A 12,719-nucleotide genomic window follows, 5' to 3' on the forward strand; every position below is an offset into this window, starting at 1 on the left:
TATTGTGCCTAATTCTTATTGTGGCTAGATTCACAACACATAACCCGGTCCAGTCGAGCCTCCCTAGCCAGATGAAGCTAGCTGGCTGCTTATAACGTTAGCTTTGAGCAACAGGGTAGCTGGCTAGCTATTTATTTTAATGAACTGAAGTTCAATTTCAATAGGCGAACAACAATAACCATAGTTTAGGTTCTGTTTTATGCAAATTACATCTAGTTTGTTTTTGTGTTTTTATTTATGTATGTAAATAGAAATGGTACATAACTCGATATAGCTTCTGAAACAATGTTTATTAACACATCTTTTAGAGCTATTTATCTTATATTATGTAAAAGCATTGCATATATTTTGGCCTTAATTCATTTTTTTTTATTTTTATGAAATTATATATAGTGTCTAATTTTACTCGTTTAAATGTATTTGACTCAGGGGTATAACTTTGGTGTGTGTGTGTGTGTGTGTGTGTGTGTGTGTGTGTGTGTGTGTGTGTGTGTGTGTGTGTGTGTGTGTGTGTGTGTGTGTGGAGAAATACAGTCTGTTTGTCCTTATCATGCCAAAACAATGTTTGGGAATGACACAAAAATACAAGGAGTGGAATGTTAAGCACAAAACAGGTTCTGGATTTCAGGTTCATGGGGAACAGGGTGCTGTTTGGGACTACCTGTCTGGTTACCTGCCTGTCTCGTTACCTACCTGTCTGGTTACCTGCCTGTCTCGTTACCTACCTGTCTGGTTACCTGCCTGTCTGGTTACCTACCTGTCTGGTTACCTGCCTGTCTGGTTACCTACCTGTCTGGTTACCTGCCTGTCTGGTTACCTGCCTGTCTGGTTACCTACCTGTCTGACCTGCCTGTCTGGTTACCCGCCTGTCTGGTTACCCGCCTATCTGGTTACCTACCTGTCTGGTTACCTGCCTGTCTGGTTACCTACCTGTCTGGTTACCTGCCTGTCTGGTTACCTGCCTATCTGGTTACCTGCCTGTCTGGTTACCTATCTGTCTGGTTACCTGCCTGTCTGACCTGCCTGTCTGGTTACCCGCCTATCTGGTTACCTGCCTGTCTGGTTACCTATCTGTCTGGTTACCTGCCTGTCTGGTTACCCGCCTATCTGGTTACCTGCCTGTCTGGTTACCCGCCTGTCTGGTTACCTGCCTATCTGGTTACCCGCCTGTCTGGTTGCCTGTCTGGTTACCTACCTGTCTGGTTACTTACCTGTCTGGTTACCTACCTGTCTGGTTACTTACCTGTCTGGTTACCTGCCTGTCTGGTTACCTGCCTGTCTGGTTACCCGCCTGTCTGGTTACCTGCCTGTCTGGTTACCTACCTGTCTGGTTACCTACCTGTCTGGTTACCTACCTGTCTGGTTACTTACCTGTCTGGTTACCTGCCTGTCTGGTTACTTACCTGTCTGGTTACCTGCCTGTCTGGTTACCTACCTGTCTGGTTACCTGCCTGTCTGGTTACCCGCCTGTCTGGTTACCTGCCTGTCTGGTTACCTGCCTGTCTGGTTACCTACCTGTCTGACCTGCCTGTCTGGTTACCCGCCTGTCTGGTTACCCGCCTATCTGGTTACCTACCTGTCTGGTTACCTGCCTGTCTGGTTACCTACCTGTCTGGTTACCTGCCTGTCTGGTTACCTGCCTATCTGGTTACCTGCCTGTCTGGTTACCTATCTGTCTGGTTACCTGCCTGTCTGACCTGCCTGTCTGGTTACCCGCCTATCTGGTTACCTGCCTGTCTGGTTACCTATCTGTCTGGTTACCTGCCTGTCTGGTTACCCGCCTATCTGGTTACCTGCCTGTCTGGTTACCCGCCTGTCTGGTTACCTGCCTATCTGGTTACCCGCCTGTCTGGTTGCCTGTCTGGTTACCTACCTGTCTGGTTACTTACCTGTCTGGTTACCTACCTGTCTGGTTACTTACCTGTCTGGTTACCTGCCTGTCTGGTTACCTGCCTGTCTGGTTACCCGCCTGTCTGGTTACCTGCCTGTCTGGTTACCCGCCTGTCTGGTTACCTGCCTGTCTGGTTACCTACCTGTCTGGTTACCTACCTGTCTGGTTACCTACCTGTCTGGTTACTTACCTGTCTGGTTACCTGCCTGTCTGGTTACTTACCTGTCTGGTTACCTGCCTGTCTGGTTACCTACCTGTCTGGTTACCTGCCTGTCTGGTTACCCGCCTGTCTGGTTACCTGCCTATCTGGTTACCTGCCTGTCTGGTTACCTGCCTGTCTGGTTACCTGCCTGTCTGGTTACCTACCTGTCTGGTTACCTGCCTATCTGGTTACCTGCCTGTCTGGTTACCTGAATGTAAAGTGTCACTTTATGTGTATCAAAAACCATAAACCCTCCACCCACTTTGCTGATGATTGGTCTTCATCAGGATACCCCCCCCCCCCCCCCCCCACACACACACACATATATACATATACACACACACACACCATCAGATCAAGATACTCAACTCACTGTAGATATTGGATCATGAAGGAGATTTTTGTACCAGTTGTTTCGTATTGTCGTATTACATGTAGCCTAAAATGTATATTGTTTATTTTTAACTCCACTTAGAAAGATAACAAACATGCTTCTTGACTTTTTCATTGTTTCATTTTTATAGAATCTTTGATAAACAATGATTAAACAACAAACAGAACAACGGCGTTTGTTTTATTTTTCTGAATCCTGAAGTTGTTACCCTCAGTGTTAATCCCTCAGTAAACAGGTTGTTAATCCCTCAGTAACCAGGTTGTGTTAATCCCTCAGTAAACAGGTTGTTAATCCCTCAGTAAACAGGTTGTGTTAATTCCTCAGTAAACAGGTTGTTAATCCCTCAGTAAACAGGTTGTGTTAATCCCTCAGTAAACAGGTTGTTAATCCCTCAGTAAACAGGTTGTTAATCCCTCAGTAAACAGGTTGTGTTAATCCCTCAGTAAACAGGTTGTTAATCCCTCAGTAAACAGGTTGTTAATCCCTCAGTAACCAGGTTGTGTTAATCCCCTCAGTAAACAGGTTGTTAATCCCTCAGTAAACAGGTTGTGTTAATCCCTCAGTAAACAGGTTGTTAATCCCTCAGTAAACAGGTTGTTAATCCCTCAGTAAACAGGTTGTTAATCCCTCAGTAAACAGGTTGTTAATCCCTCAGTAAACAGGTTGTTAATCCCTCAGTAAACAGGTTGTTAATCCCTCAGTAACCAGGTTGTGTTAATCCCTCAGTAACCAGGTTGTGTTAATCCCTCAGTAAACAGGTTGTGTTAATCCCTCAGTAAACAGGTTGTTAATCCCTCAGTAAACAGGTTGTTAATCCCTCAGTAAACAGGTTGTGTTAATCCCTCAGTAAACAGGTTGTTAATCCCTCAGAAAGCAGGTTGTGTTAATCCCTCAGTAAACAGGTTGTTAATCCCTCAGTAAACAGGTTGTGTTAATCCCTCAGTAAACAGGTTGTGTTAATCCCTCAGTAAACAGGTTGTTAATCCCTCAGTAAACAGGTTGTGTTAATCCCTCAGTAAACAGGTTGTTAATCCCTCAGTAAACAGGTTGTTAATCCCTCAGTAAACAGGTTGTTAATCCCTCAGTAAACAGGTTGTGTTAATCCCTCAGTAAACAGGTTGTTAATCCCTCAGTAAACAGGTTGTTAATCCCTCAGTAAACAGGTTGTGTTAATCCCTCAGTAAACAGGTTGTGTTAATCCCTCAGTAAACAGGTTGTTAATCCCTCAGTAAACAGGTTGTTAATCCCTCAGTAAACAGGTTGTTAATCCCTCAGTAAACAGGTTGTTAATCCCTCAGTAAACAGGTTGTTAATCCCTCAGTAAACAGGTTGTTAATCCCTCAGTAAACAGGTTGTGTTAATCCCTCAGAAAGCAGGTTGTGTTAATCCCTCAGTAAACAGGTTGTTAATCCCTCAGTAAACAGGTTGTGTTAATCCCTCAGAGGGCAAAGGGCAGGACAATGTAAATAGTCTGGGTGGCCATTTGATTAGTTTAGTCATTCAGCAGTCTTATGGCTTGGTGGTAGAAGCTGTTAAAGAGCCTTGGCGCTCCGGTACCGCTTGCCTTGCGGTAGCAGAGAGAACAGTCTATAACTTGGGTGGCTGGAGTCTTTGACAATTTTTGGACCTTCCTTTGACACCGCCTGGTATATAGGTCCTGGATTTCAGGAAGCTTGGCCCCAGTGATGTACTGGGCCGTATGTACTGCCCTCTGTAGCGCCTTCTGGTCAGATGCTGAGTGGTTGCCATACCAGCTAATGCAACGGGTCAGGATGCTCTCGATGGTGCAGCTGTAGAACCTTTTGAGGATTTGAGGACCCATGCCAAATCTTTTCAGTCTCCCGAGGGGGAAAAGGTGTTGTCGTGCCCTCTTCACAACTGTCTTGGTGTGTTTGGACCATGATAGTTTGTTGGTGACGTGGACACCAAGGAACTTGAAGCTCTCAACTCGCTCCACTTCAGTCCAGTCGATGTTAATGGGGGCCTGTTCGCCCCTCCTTTTCCTATAATCCACGATCAGCTCCTTCATCTTGCTCACATTGAGAGAGAGAGAGGTTGTTAACTTGAGAGAGGGCCTATAACTTCTGCGTAATAATCACATTGGTGGTAACACTATTGGGATCGAGCATCTACAGATGGACTATCTATCAGTAACATGTCAACTGCGTCTCTGTTGACTTTCAACAAAAAAGTGTCTTTTAGTCCATGTTCAAAAAAACTACAAGCAGCATTTCAACAGCATAACTTTAGCTGTTCAGTAGCATTTCAATAACATACCTTTAGCCGTTCAGTAGCATTTCAATAGCATACCTTTAGCCGTTCAGTAGCATTTCAACAGCATAACTTTAGCTGTTCAGTAGCATTTCAATAACATACCTTTAGCCGTTCAGTAGCATTTCAATAGCATACCTTTAGCCGTTCAGTAGCATTTCAATAACATACCTTTAGCCGTTCAGTAGCATTTCAACAGCATACCTTTAGCCGTTCAGTAGCATTTCAACAGCATACCTTTAGCCGTTCAGTAGCATTTCAACAGCATATCTTTAGCCGTTCAGTAGCATTTCAACAGCACATCTTTAGCCGTTCAGTAGCATTTCAACAGCATATCTAGCCGTTCATTAGCATTTCAACAGCATATCTAATCATTTTCAACAAGGTAGTCTATAGTCCATCTATAGATGATCAACAAACAATCAGGAGATTATCAGCAGCATCTGTGTTACAATTTAACAACATATTTGTTGTTATTTTCTATTAACTATCTGTAGATATGCTTCGGGACTATCCAAATGAAGTGAAACACAAGTGGAGCTTAGTTGACGGTCTACAGACCATGGTCAGTGCATTCACTAAGGGGCCGATTCCGACCCGAGTTGAGAGCTCGTAAACATAATTCCTTTTTGTGCACTTTTCTCTCTATGCGTATTCTGACCTTGAACTCAAGCATGAGAATAGAGGGGCTATTTCGCCTGCTATTCACCCGCAAATCGCCTGCTATTCGCCCGCAAATCGCCCGCTATTCACGTGTATAAAGCATCTACTTTGGTGTTGTTTCTATTAGAAAAAAAGTATTCTCTCTACAGTGTAATTTACAGCTTCACAGGAGCTATTGATAAGACCTAGGTAAATTAGTCATGTGTTTGGGATAAGGAAATTGTAAATATGAATGACACTTGTTTTCGATCTATCTATTTTATAATCTGGGGCGGCAGGGTAGCTTAGTGGTTAGAGTGTTGGACTAGTAACTGGAAGGTTGCAAGTTCAAATCCCCGAGCTGACAAGGTACAAATCTGTAGTTCTGCCCCTGAACAGGCAGTTAACCCACTGTTCCTAGGCAGTCATTGAAAATAAGAATTTCTTTTCTTAACTGACTTGCCTAGTTAAATAAAATAAAAATCTCTGGAGGCAAATGTGAAACCATTTCAACTGGCAGCAAACAGAGGCATATTTAACACATTAACTTTCCCACAGTGAGGTTTATGAAATGTTGTGCCATTACAAAGAATTTAAACTGTACGGCCTTTAAACTTGCAGGGATGGCCACTCTCGAAATTGTCTGAACGACTTCCTCTGTTTTCCTATCTCTATCATGGTAGGCCTGATAACAACACATTTTCAACTGCCAGTTTACTGTTAGTTCCCTTCAGTTGGTATAGCCTACATTATCCTTTTATTTGCCTTCTCTGTCAATGCTGTCACGGCCGGATCATTAGTACTACGACACGTTGGCAAATTAAATCATTACGGAGCGGAGCACAGACCAAACCAAAACAGTTTGAACCCGACTGTCACGTCCTGACCTTAGAGATCCTTTTTATGTCTCTATTTTGGCTTGGTCGGGGTGTGAGTTGGGGTGGGCATTCTATGTTTTCTATTTCTGTGTGTTTGGCAGGGTGTGGTTCTCAGTCAGAGGCAGCTGTCTATTGTTGTCTCTGATTGAGAACCATACATAGGTAGCCTTTTCCCACCTGTGTTTTGTGGGTAGTTGTTTTCTGTTTTTTTTTTGTGTGTCTGCACCAGACAGAACTGTTTCGGTTTCGTTCGTTCTCGTTAGTCAGTGTTCAGTTCTATTAAGTAATCATGCCCACTTACCACGCTGCGCTTTGGTCCACTTCTTCACGCAACGATGACCGTTACACCCGACGCATGGCACAAATACTTGGCTGTGCCATCACACAGTTCCATGGTTGGTGCAGGCAATCGATGAGGATATATAGCCTAGTATTGTGCTATTACATTATCTCTATATTATAATTCTATGTACACTAATGTTCCAACATTACCATGGGTCAAATAACTGAATGAGGCAATTTTCAGAATGAATCAAAGCACTATTTTTATTTATTTTTAAATATGATTTATAAATTCTTTCCTAACCCTTAATAATCTACAAAATCAAGAGTATTTTTTAAATATACCAGTTGGTGCTGAAACTGAGACGAATATGCATATATTAACATGGCTTTCATTCATTGATCCCTATATTCTGAACCCGTTCTCTCCATGTCTCGTCGACAAAAATTCTAACTAAATAAAATTACATTTAAAAAAAGTACACAAATGGAAGGGTTCATCTGTCTAGCAGTTTATGATGGTTTAAGATAAATGTACTGAACATTGAATATAAATACCACGATAAATACGTTGGCCAGCAAGTTGGTGGGATTTCAGACGTTTAATTACATTTTTACACAGAGCGTGCAAGTGAACAACTCCTGTAAGGCCCGTTATACAACTTAAAATCTGATGACCAACTACTGAGAATTGCGTAGCGAAGGCGTGTGTTTAAAAAAAAAAAAAAATCTAATTATTATCGACTAACAAGGAAGTAAAATGTGTTGGTCCGCTAATCTTAGTTGGAAGGTTAGTATCTGTTAGAAATTGGATATGTAGACGGGCGAGTCGGCCAAGGATCGATTCAGACAAGGTGGTAAATTGTATGACAAGCTACAGTTTATTCAGAGTGAAGATATCTAGAACAGCGTAATTACGGCTCTCCCGCTGGTTCGTACGCAAACGCAGACGAAGAAGAGACCGTTACAATCAGTACACCACTAATATATAGAATAGAAAGTAGGTTGATTCTGGAAGATCGGATCTTTGGATTGGTTCAGCTGGGGTGTAGTCTGTAGTCTTCCGCCATTGGCTCAGTTGTCTGTCCGTCATCGTAGAATCCTCTTCGGGCATACAACGTTCAGCTACAACGGAGATCATGTGTGTGCGCTGGTTTTGGCCATTAGTGTAATGCGGGAGCTATCCTGTAGGGGACCCCACAGGCTCTACTCTGAGTTGTAGCCCCCCATTTACAATAGTTTGGTCACCTACATAAGAAATAGCATTTCTCTACATATCTCCACCTTCTCTTAATCTCTCTGATCTCTCCTTGAATATCACCCACCATCTTTTCTGAGCATAATGTTGCCAGAACTGTGAGTTGTTTACATAAAGGCACCCAACACCTGTCCGTCTGCTACGAAAAAGTCAGCAATGGCGGCCACCGTGTTCCCGCCTTTCGTTAAAGCCGCGGTCATATCATATCTTAGCCCTTCTTCGTTAGGTTCAGCAGCCTCTGGTTCCTGGTGACAACGTCTTTGATGTTTTCTGCTGAACAAACCACTCTACATTGTTCCAATATGTGCTGCTTCTCCTGGCATTGACGCATCGTGTTTTGGTGGTTGCGGAAAGGAGGAGGGAGATGCATTTCTGAGAAGCACAAGCATATAAATAACTGTTGTTCAAAATGCTATTGCGCATAATTACCGTTTATTACGCAACTACTGCTGTTGTAGTTACAGAGAGGAGAGTCACAGCAAGGGGCTGATCATCTGATCATTCATCACTCCAGTGTTAATCTGCAAAATTGTAATTATTTGCCTACCTCCTCATGCCTTTTGCACACATTGTATATAGACTCCCCCTTTGGTTTCTACTGTGTTATTGACTTGTTAATTGTTTACTCCATGTGTAACTCTTTGTTGTCTGCTCACACTGCTATGCTTTATCTTGGCCAGGTCGCAGTTGCAAATGAGAACTTGTTCTCAACTAGCCTACCTGGTTAAATAAAGGTGAAATAAAAAATAAATAAAAAATATTTTTAAAAAATGTCGTGGGGTCAGGGTCAATAGGTCCGGTGTCATTTTATTAAATAAAATTGAAATGTTTGTTTCTGGTGAATTATGAAGGAAAATACATACATGTCCTGGTAATTTGGTCAATATACCCCAATCACAACTGAAATACCAATATGTTTATATATTACTTTAAACTGTGTTTCTTACGCGTAATAGCCACCAACACACTAGTTCTATAACTACATTTAAATGTTAAAACCCCTTCACCACACTTGGCTAGTACATGGTCTTGAATAACACGTTTCTTATACCCAATTAACTTACAAGGAGTTGGTTTACACAATTTAAATACGGTATTAATTCAGAAAATAATATAGCCACAGACAAAATATAACTTTTCAATATGGCATCTTGCTCAGCCAATCAGTATAGTCAAGAATCAACTCACTGTCATTCACCAATCACCGATCAAGTAAAAAAAACATACACATTCAATAACAGTCCGTAACCGCTTGCAACCTTATACAAATATGGGCATACAGTGTTACCGACGGGGGTCAGATCGTCCGTCTCAATTCACTTAAATGCACCAAATACCTGTTCGACGCCTGTCACTGCCAGCAATACAATTCTGACATGTTGTTTTCTAATCTATGTAATCCAGCTTCTCCTGGTGGGTATGACATACAGAAACATGGTTCATGTTGTGTCCTTGTTGAGTGCAGCCACGTCTCCTACCTCCTGGGGGCGCTAAAGTTCCTTTCTGGTTCAGAGGAGGAAAAAGGCTATGACAAGGAGCAACCTGGCCAGAGCTTCAACATTGGGAAATAAGCTCCACACTTCTACTGCCAGTCCTCTTAGAAGTTCTACAGCCTCTACACTATAACTGAATGAGTAGTTGAGTGGAGCCTCTACACTATAACTGAATGAGTAGTTGAGTGGAGCCTCTACACTAGAACTGAATGAGTAGTTGAGTGGAGCCTCTACACTAGAACTGAATGAGTAGTTGAGTGGAGCCTCTACACTAGAACTGAATGAGTAGTTGAGTGGAGCCTCTACACTAGAACTGAATGAGTAGTTGAGTGGAGCCTCTAACCTAGAACTGAATGAGTAGTTGAGTACAGTCTCTAACCTAGAACTGAATGAGTAGTTGAGTACAGTCTCTACACTAGAACTGAATGAGTAGTTGAGTGGAGCCTCTACACTAGAACTGAATGAGTAGTTGAGTACAGTCTCTAACCTAGAACTGAATGAGTAGTTGAGTGGAGCCTCTACACTAGAACTGAATGAGTAGTTGAGTGGAGCCTCTACACTAGAACTGAATGAGTAGTTGAGTGGAGCCTCTACACTAGAACTGAATGAGTAGTTGAGTACAGTCTCTAACCTAGAACTGAATGAGTAGTTGAGTGGAGCCTCTACACTATAACTGAATGAGTAGTTGAGTACAGCCTCTACACTATAACTGAATGAGTAGTTGAGTGGAGCCTCTACACTAGAACTGAATGAGTAGTTGAGTGGAGCCTCTACACTAGAACTGAATGAGTAGTTGAGTACAGTCTCTACACTATAACTGAATGAGTAGTTGAGTGGAGCCTCTACACTAGAACTGAATGAGTAGTTGAGTACAGTCTCTACACTAGAACTGAATGAGTAGTTGAGTACAGTCTCTACACTATAACTGAATGAGTAGTTGAGTGGAGCCTCTACACTAGAACTGAATGAGTAGTTGAGTACAGCCTCTACACTATAACTGAATGAGTAGTTGAGTGGAGCCTCTACACTAGAACTGAATGAGTAGTTGAGTGGAGCCTCTACACTAGAACTGAATGAGTAGTTGAGTACAGTCTCTACACTAGAACTGAATGAGTAGTTGAGTACAGTCTCTACACTATAACTGAATGAGTAGTTGAGTGGAGCCTCTACACTATAACTGAATGAGTAGTTGAGTGGAGCCTCTACACTAGAACTGAATGAGTAGTTGAGTGGAGCCTCTACACTAGAACTGAATGAGTAGTTGAGTGGAGCCTCTACACTAGAACTGAATGAGTAGTTGAGTGGAGCCTCTACACTAGAACTGAATGAGTAGTTGAGTACAGTCTCTACACTAGAACTGAATGAGTAGTTGAGTACAGTCTCTACACTATAACTGAATGAGTAGTTGAGTGGAGCCTCTACACTAGAACTGAATGAGTAGTTGAGTACAGTCTCTACACTAGAACTGAATGAGTAGTTGAGTACAGTCTCTACACTAGAACTGAATGAGTTCACAGCTCCCCTACAGAGGTTGAAAATGTCAGTGAAGACACTTGCCAGCTGGTTAGCGCATGCTCTGAGTGCAAGTCTTGGTAATCCATCTGGCCCTACATTCTTGTTATGTTAACCTGTTTAAAGGTTTTACTCACATTGGCTACGGAGAGCGTGATGACACAGTCATCCAGAACAGCTGGTGCTCTCATGCATGATTCAGTGTTGCTTGCCTCGACATGAGCATAGAAGGCATTTAGTTAGTTTGGTAGGCTTGTGTCACTGGGCAGCTCGTGGCTGGGTTTCTCTTTGTTATTCGTGACAGTTTGCAAGTCTTGCCACATCCGACGAGCGTCAGAGCTGTGTAGTAGGATTCAATCTTTGCCTGTTTGATGGTTCGTCAGAGTGGGAGTGGGAGTGGGAGAGTGGGATTTCTTATAAACGTCAAGATTAGCGTCCAGCTCTTTGGAAAGCATCAGCTCTAGCCTGTAGGTCAGTGCGGATGTTGCCTGTAGTCCCTGGTGTCTGGTTGGGATATGAACGTAAAGTCACTGTGGGGATGATGTTGTCAATGCACTTATTAATGAAGCCAGTGACTGATGTGAATCACAGAACATGTTCCATCCTGTACTAGTGAAACAGTACTGATGTTAGAATGCTGACTGTGATAAAAACCTAGGCTATAGATTCTTAATTCCCATCCTCATTCAGAATAAATGTATAACTGGTAACAATATAAAGAATTTGAAGCACATTTATTACTATGCTAAGTAGTTCTTGCAGAAGAACATGTTATGTGTGGGGTTCCCCTTGTTTAATCCAATAAAAGTACTTCAGAAAGCTCCATCACAGAGTTTATCTCACCACAGTTTTAGTTAGCTAGGCTAACTAGCCAGCTAGCCTAACTCTAGCTTGGCTTGTTTACCTCTCTAGTAGAGGTTGACACATGTTTAGGAGCAGCACCACATGTCCCCGTGGTGGAGGCTGACACATGTTCAGGAGCAGCACCACATGTCCCCGTGGTGGAGGCTGACACATGTTCAGGAACAGCACCACATGCCCCTGTGGTGGAGGCTGACACATGTTCAGGAGCAGCACCACATGTCCCCGTGATGGAGGTTGACGGTTGTTGTTTTAATCCACGCTGGGTTAGCTGACGTTCCAGACGGTGGTTGTTTTAATCCACGCTGGGTTAGCTGACGTTCCAGACGGTGGTTGTTTTAATCCACGCTGGGTTAGCTGACGTTCCAGACGGATGTTGTTTTAATCCACGCTGGGTTAGCTGACGTTCCAGACAGTGGTTGTTTTAATCCACGCTGGGTTAGCTGACGTTCCAGACGGTGGTTGTTTTAATCCACGCTGGGTTAGCTGACGTTCCAGACGGTGGTTGTTTTAATCCACGCTGGGTTAGCTGACGTTCCAGACAGTGGTTGTTTTAATCCACGCTGGGTTAGCTGACGTTCCAGACGGTGGTTGTTTTAATCCACGCTGGGTTAGCTGACGTTCCAGACGGTGGTTGTTTTAATCCACGCTGGGTTAGCTGACGTTCCAGACGGTGGTTGTTTTAATCCACGCTGGGTTAGCTGACGTTCCAGACAGTGGTTGTTTTAATCCACGCTGGGTTAGCTGACGTTCCAGACGGTGGTTGTTTTAATCCACGCTGGGTTAGCTGACGTTCCAGACAGTGGTTGTTTTAATCCACGCTGGGTTAGCTGACGTTCCAGACGGTGGTTGTTTTAATCCACGCTGGGTTAGCTGACGTTCCAGACAGTGGTTGTTTTAATCCACGCTGGGTTAGCTGACGTTCCAGACGGTGGTTGTTTTAATCCACGCTGGGTTAGCTGACGTTCCAGACGGTGGTTGTTTTAATCCACGCTGGGTTAGCTGACGTTCCAGACGGTGGTTGTTTTAATCCAC

This window comes from Oncorhynchus kisutch, linkage group LG17 (assembly GCF_002021735.2).
Source record: "Oncorhynchus kisutch isolate 150728-3 linkage group LG17, Okis_V2, whole genome shotgun sequence".
NCBI lineage: Eukaryota > Metazoa > Chordata > Actinopteri > Salmoniformes > Salmonidae > Oncorhynchus > Oncorhynchus kisutch.